Source organism: Callithrix jacchus, chromosome 22 (genome assembly GCF_049354715.1).
Source record: "Callithrix jacchus isolate 240 chromosome 22, calJac240_pri, whole genome shotgun sequence".
NCBI lineage: Eukaryota > Metazoa > Chordata > Mammalia > Primates > Cebidae > Callithrix > Callithrix jacchus.
Window position 1 is genome coordinate 43483438 of NC_133523.1, and position 7516 is coordinate 43490953.

The following is a 7516-nucleotide window of genomic DNA, read 5'->3' on the forward strand; positions in this document are numbered from 1 at the left end:
ACATGGTGAAACCCCGTCTCTACTAAAAATACAAAAAATCAGCTGGGCATGGTGGCACGTGCCTGTAATCCCAGCTACTCCGGAGGCTGCGGCAGGAGAATTGCCTGAACCCAGGAGGTAGAGGTTGCGGTGAGCCGAGATCCCGCCATCGCACTCCAGCCTGGGTAACAAGAGCGAAACTCCGTCTCAAAAAAAAAAAAACCACACGACCAACATAATGTCCAACTCCAAGCTCCACCATTCCCAGCAGATAGCTCTTCTCATTTCCACCGTCACCAGGCCTCCACTGGACCCGTGGTGACGACGTTTCCACCGTCACCAGGCCTCCACTGGACCCGTGGTGATGATTGAGCACACCTTTACTCTACTCCCACCACCTCCGACGTCCCAATCTCCACCAGCCCAACTACCGACATGTCACCACCAAATCCCAGCCATCCAACCCACCACTACCGTGTTCCAGTACTCCGTGACTCTAACCCTCATTGAGTCAAACACAATAATACCAACCCAGCAACAAAATCAAAATTCTAAATGGCTGAGCCTCTACCAGCCCGACCTCCACAGCCAGACCGCCAACTCCGTGATGGTTTAAAAATGTCCACAGGCCGAGTGCAGTGACTCACACCTGCAATCCCAGCACTTTGGGAGGCCAAGGCAGGTGGATAAACTGAGGTCAGGAGTTTGAGACGAGCCTGACCAATACCATGAAAACCAGTATCTACTACAAATACAAAAATTAGCCAGGCATGATGGTGTGTGACTGTAATCCCAGCTACTCGGGAGGCTGAGACAGGAGAATCGCTTGAACCCAGGAGGTGGAGGTTGCAGTGAGCTGAGATCATATCTTTGCACTCCAGCCTGTGCAACAAGAGTGAAACCCCATCTCAAAAAAAAAAAAAAAAAAAAAAAATCCAAGAGTACTTTCATACTCTTTCCTCCAAAAGGTGGAGATTAATTCCCCACCCCTTGAGTGTGGGCTGCATTCAAGACTCTTTTTATTTTTTATTATTATTATTTTTGAGACAGAGTCTTCCTCTGTTGCCCAGGCTGGTATGCAGTGGCACGATCTCAGCTCACTCCAGCCTCCATTCCTGGGTTCAAGCAATTCTCTGCCTCAGCCTCCCAAGTAGCTGGGATTACGGGCATCCACCACCACACCCAGCTAATTTTTGTATTTTTAGCAGAGACAAGGTTTCACTGTGTTGGCCAGCCTGGTCTTGAATTCCTGACCTCGTGATCCACCTGCCTTGGCCTCCCGAAGAGCTGAGATTACAGGCATGAGCCACTGCGTCCAGCCTTTTTTTTTAATAACGAAAATAATGTGGTAGAAGTAACGAGGTCACAAAAGACACTATGGCTTCCTTCATGCTCTGCTTCTCAGTCACTTACTCTGGGGATGCCCACTGCCATGTCATGAGGACACTCAAGCTACCTACGGAGAGGCCCACGTGGTGAAGAATTGAGACCTCCAGGCAGCTGCCATCTCGGAGGCAGATACTCCAGTCCCAGTCAAGCCTTCAGATGACCGTCACCTGGCTGACACCTTAACCATGACCTGATGAGGGACACTGAGCCAGAACCACCTTAGCTAAGCCACTTTCGATTTCCTGACTCTTATCGACTATGTGAGAGAATAAATGCTTGTTAATTCAAGCTGCTATGCTTTGGGGTAAGTTTTTTTTTTAAACATAGTAATAAAGAATACAAACCGCAGCGGCCGGGCGCGGTGGCTCACGCCTGTAATCCCAGAACTTTGGGAGGCCGAGGCGGGTGGATCACGAGGTCAACAGATCGAGACCATCCTGGTCAACATGGTGAAACCCCGTCTCTACTAAAAATAGAAATAATTAGCTGGGCACGGTGGCGCGTGCCTGTAATCCCAGCTACTCGGGAGGCTGAGGCAGGAGAATTGCCTGAACCCAGGAGGCGGAGGTTGCGGTGAGCCGAGATCACGCCATTGCACTCCAGCCTGGGTAACAAGAGCGAAACTCCGTCTCAAAAAAAGAAAAAAAAAGAATACAAACTGCAAACACCTCAGCCTCAACCCTCTTATTCTTTTTTGAAATTTATTATTTTTAAATTTTTATTTATTTATTTATTTTGTGATGGAGTTTCACTCTTATTGCCCAGGCTGGAGTGCAGTGGCACGATCTTGGCTCACGGGAACCTCCGCCTCCTGAGTTCAAAAGATTCTCCTGCCTCAGCCTTTGGAGTAGCTGGGATTACAGGCGTGCGCCACTACACCCGGCTAATTTTGTATTTTCAGTAGAGATGGGGTTTCTCCATGTTGGTCAGGCTGGTCTCAAACTCCCGACCTCAGGCGATCCTCTAACCCTCATTGCTTCTGAGTCAAACATAATAATAATACCAACCTAACAACAAAATCATGACTCTAATCCTCAACCTCCCAAAATGCTGGGATTATAGATGTGAGCCATCATGCCCAGCCACTTATTTTTGTTTTTAACTTTTATTAATTTTTACTTTTTATTTTTTTGAGACAGGGTCTCCCTATGTTGCCCGTGCTGGTGCGGAACTCCTGGAGTCAAGGGATCCTCTCACCGTGGCCTCCCAAAGTGCTGGGATTACAGGCTTGAGCCACCGCGCCCGGTCGACAACGCAATTCTTACATTGGATTACATTTCCAAACCCATCCCTGTGGTGCACAGGCCCTGAGTTGACCCCCAGTGATCCACACTTCTGTATGATCTTCTGGAGCATAGTGGGATCTGTGACTTCCTTTCCCACAATGGGATATGGCAAAGGAAATGGGTTATCATTCTGTTAATTAGACTCCATCATCGCGGATTTTTTTTTTCCCCAAAGACAGGGTCCCAGTCTGTGGCTCAGGCTGGAGTGCCGTAGCGCAGTCACAGCTCACTGCAGCCCCAACCTCCGAGCTCAAGTGCTTCTCCTGTCTCAGCCTCATAAGTAGCTTGGGGCCACAGGTGCCACCACATCCAGCTAATTAAATTTTTTCTTTTTTTTTTTGGAGAGACAGGGTTTTGCCATATTGCCCAGGCTGGTCTTAGACTCCTGGGCTCAAGCAATCCTCCCATCTCAGCCTCCCAGTGTTAGCATTACAGGTGTGAGCTATCATGCCTGGCCAGGAAGCCTTCTTAACAAGGAACTGTGTGTGGCTGAGGGCCACTTCCAGATGACAGCCAGTAAGACTCTGGGGCCCTCAGTCAGAAAGCCAAACAGAAATGAATTTTACTAGCAGCCCAAGGGAGCTTGGAAGCAGATCTTTCTCCAGATGAGTCTCTAATGAGACCACAGCCCTCTTCAGCACGTGGATTGCAGCAGGGGGAAAGAGAACACATAGCTAAGCTCTCTGCGATATTTCGGACCTACAGCAATTGTTTTTTGTTTGTTTTGTTATTGTTCTTTTGAGACATAGTCTCACTTTGTCACCCAGGCGGGAGCACAGTGGTGCAATCACGGCTCACTGCAGCCTCAGCCTCCCAGATTCAGGCAACTCTCACATCTGAACCTCCTGAGTAGCTGGGACTATAGGTGCATGCCACCATGCCGGCCTAATTTTTGTATTTTTTGTTTTTTGTAGGATGGGGTCTTGCTAGGTTGCCCAGCCTCATCTTGAACACCTGGGCTCAAGTCATCGGCCCACCTAAGCCTCTCACAGTGTTGGGGTAACAGGTGTGAGCCATTGCACAAGGCCTCTCCTGTTTAGTCTTGAAAGCATCTTTTTTTTTTTTTTTGAGACACAGTTTCACTTCCATCACCCACACTGGGGTGCAGTGGTGCGATCTTGGCTCACTGTAACCTCCACCTCCTGGGCTCCAGCGATTCTCCTGCCTCAGCCTCCCCAGAAGCTGGGATCACAGGTATCCACCACCATGCCCGGCTAATTTCAAAGCATTTTTCTGGGGAGCTGCACGTCATCACAGAGCCAGGGGACTTTGTGCAGTCACGTTAGCAAGCAGAGATGAGCAAACATCGCTTCTAACCTTTGCTTCTGTCTCCCAACCGCAGTTTCTGCTTCCCTTTTCCAGGATGCTTTCCTCTGTCTCAGATCCCTCTCCACCTTTGTCTTCCAAAGTCGCTTGTCATTGGATCGATGGCCCACACAGGGGAGGCGAGAGGATCTCCTCTCAAGGTCTTTATCTGCATCTGCAGTGATTCTGCGATGGTTAATACTGGGTGTCAGTCAACTTGATTGAAGGAGGCAGAGTATTGTTCCTGGGTGTGTCTGTGAGGGTGTCGCCAAAGGGGATGAACATTTGAGTCAGCTGGCTGGGAAAGGCAGACTCACCCTTCATCTGGGTGGGCACCATTTAGTCAGCTGCCAGTCTGGCTAGAATAGAAAGCAGGCAGAAAAATGTGAACGGACTAGACGGGCCTAGCCTCCCAGCCTACATCTTTCTCCCGTGCTGGATGCATCCTGCCCTCGAACATCAGACTCCAAGTTCTTCAGTTTTGGGACGTGGGCTGACTCTCCTTGCTTCTCGGCTTGCAGATGTCCTATTGTGGGACCTTGTGATCGTGTGAGTTATAGTTAATAAACTCCCCTTTAGAGCTGTATCTATCCTGTTCTGTCCCTCTAGAGACCCCTGACTCTAGTAATAAAGTAATACAGGTTCCAGGTATTTGGATGTAGCCCTATCTTTTGGGGTCCTAGGTCTGAGGAAGGAGGGGCTGGGCCCTGGATTCTTGGATTCCCATTCAACCCCCACTGTATTTGATGCCTGGTTAACGTGGTATCTGCTGGGCTTTTCCACTGTAAATTTAACATCTTTCCCTTTGTAATGTTAAGTATCTTGGAGGCAATACCTTGAGATACTGCCCAAGCCTCTGGGGTGAGTGAGCCGACAGGTATGTGACAATGTGTGACCATACATTTGAGCTGCCTGCCTGGTTCCTGCCTGCAACCTTCCCACAGTGAAAACAACATGGGCTGGGCGTGGTGGCTCACACCTGTGATCCCATCACTTTGGGAGGCTGCTGTGGGAGGATCACTTGAGGCCAGGAGTTTGAGACCAGCCTGGGCAACATAATGGCTCCACACTTGGCTAATTTCTTTTCTTTTTTTAGAGACAAGGTCTTGCTTTGTTGCCCAGGCTGGTCTTGATCTCCTGAACTCAAGCCATCCACCTGCCTTGGCCTCTCAAAGTGCAGGGATTACAGGTGTGAACCACCACACCTGGCCTTGCATTAGTGAAGTAGCTGCGTTATCTGGGGTATATACCCTGGGGTTTGTCATCTTGTGCCAGGAAAATTGAGGACACAGACACACATGAGGAGTTTAGGAGCAGAGGTTTAATAGGCAGAAGAGAAAGAGAATCAGCTTTCTGTATATAGAAACAAGGGTTTCTGGGAGGAAAAGACCTGCCAGATTTTACAGTCAGGTTTGAGGAGGCGGTACCTGATTTACATATGGCTCACGGATTGGTGCAATCAGGTATAACATTTACATACCACACAGGGAAGGCTTGGAACACCACCTTAATCTTTTTTTTTTTTTTTTTGACACGGAGTTTCGCTGTTGTTACCCAAACTGGAGTGCAATGGATGGCACGATCTCGCTCACCGCAACCTCCGCCTCCTGGGTTCAGGCAATTCTCCTGCCTCAGCCTCCCGAATAGCTGGGACTACAGGCGCGCACCACCATGCCCAGCTAATTTTTGTATTTTTAGTAGAGAAGGGGTTTCACCTTGTTGACCAGGATGGTCTCGATCTCTACCTCGTTATCCACCCGCCTCGGCCTCCCAAAGTGCTGGGATTATAGGGGTGAGCCACCGCGCCCGGCTACACCACCTTAATCTTTTTTTTTTTTTTTTTTTAGCAGATAAAGGCTCGTTTTATTTTAATGGCTGATCTATGTAATCACGGAGGCCAGTATGTACAGACAAAGGGGGAGCTTTTATTTCTTGGTCTCTTCCTCCTTGGACAAAGTTTTGGTGATCTCCTCCTTTTTGGCCTGGAGGCGCTCTTCACGGCGCTTTCGTGCTTCTTTGGTCTTAGACCTGCGGGCCTCAGCCTGGTCAGCCAGGAGCTTCTCGCGGGCCTTGTCTGCCTTCAGCTTGTGGTTGTGTTCCATGAGAATCCGCTTGTTTTTGAACACATTCCCCTTCACCTTCAGGTACAGGCTGTGATACATGTGGCGATCAATTTTCTTAGATTCCCGGTATCTTCTGAGCAGCCGGCGCAGAATCCTCATTCTCCTCATCCACGTGACCTTCTCTGGCATTCGGGCATTGGCTGTACCCTTACGCTTACCTATGCCCATGTGCCTGCCCTTCCGGCGGGCCAAGGTGTTTTTCCGGCAGCGAGCCCGGGCTTTCGGATGATCAGCCCATCTTTGATCAGCTTCCGGATCTGCTGACGCGAGTTAGCATTGGCGATTTCACTGGTCTCATTCGGATCCAACCAGACCTTCTTCTTGCCACAGCGGAGGACACCAGAGGCGAGCCTCTTCTGAAGCCTGAGCATACTCATGGCTGCGGCAGCAGCAGCGAAAGGCTACACCACCTTAATCTTATTATGCAAATTGACCAGCGCTATCTTGTGTGCTTCTGACTATACACGTGGCTGATAGAGTGAAGAAGGGGCCGCCATTTTGAACATGGTTGGCACAACTGCTGGCATCTGTGTCTGCGGCTCCATTTTACAAGCTGCTTTGTTGGAAAGGAAAAGGATTTGGAGCTGCTTTTCATTAAAAGGAAAACCTTCCCGAGGACTCCTGTACCCTCCCTACCTGCGTAAGTCATTTCTTAACTCCTGTATCATTCGTTTTTTTATTGCTGCTCTGAAAAATTGCCCCAAACTTAGAGGCTTAAATACATATTTATTATCTCACAATTGCTGGCCAGGATCAGTGGCTCATGCCTGTAATTCCAGCACTTTGAGAGGCTGAAGTGGGTGGATGGCTTGACCCCAAGAGTTTGAGACTAACCTAGGCAACCTAGTGAGACTCTGTCTCTACAAAAAATGTTTAAAACGTAGCCACGTGTGGTGGTACATGTCTGAAGTCCCAGCTACTTGGGAGGCTGAGGTGGGAGGACCACATGAACCTTGGGAGATTGAGGCTGCAGCGAACCAAAATCATACTCCACAGCAAGCCTCAGTCTCTAGAATTAAAATAACAACAACAGGGCCGGGCGCGGTAGCTCATGCCTGTAATTCCAGCACTTTGGGAGGCCAAGGCGGGCAGATCATGAGGTCAAGAGATCGAGACCATCCTGGCCAACATGGTGAAACCCTGTCTCTACTAAAAATACAAAAATTAGCCAGGTGTGGTGGTAGTGGGCACTTAGTCTCAGTTCCTCAGGAGGCTGAGGCAGGGGAATCGCTTGAACCCGGAAGGCAGAGGTTACAGTGAGACGAGATCGCACCATTGCACTCCGGCGTGGCGACAGAGCAAGACTGTCTGAAAAAACAGAAAACCAACAACAAAACTGGAGGCTGAAAAGACCTGATAACTAAATGCAAGACGGGATCCTAGATTGGGCTCTGAAACAGCGAAAAGACATTACTTACACGACGGCGAAACGTA

The 7516-nt window shown here is 49.3% G+C and overlaps 1 pseudogene; it reads right to left on the reverse strand.

Annotated features, from left to right (window-relative positions):
• Positions 1-5810: 5810 nt before the first annotated feature.
• Positions 5811-6484, reverse strand: LOC100392050 (large ribosomal subunit protein eL19 pseudogene; annotated as a pseudogene).
• Positions 6485-7516: the final 1032 nt, after the last annotated feature.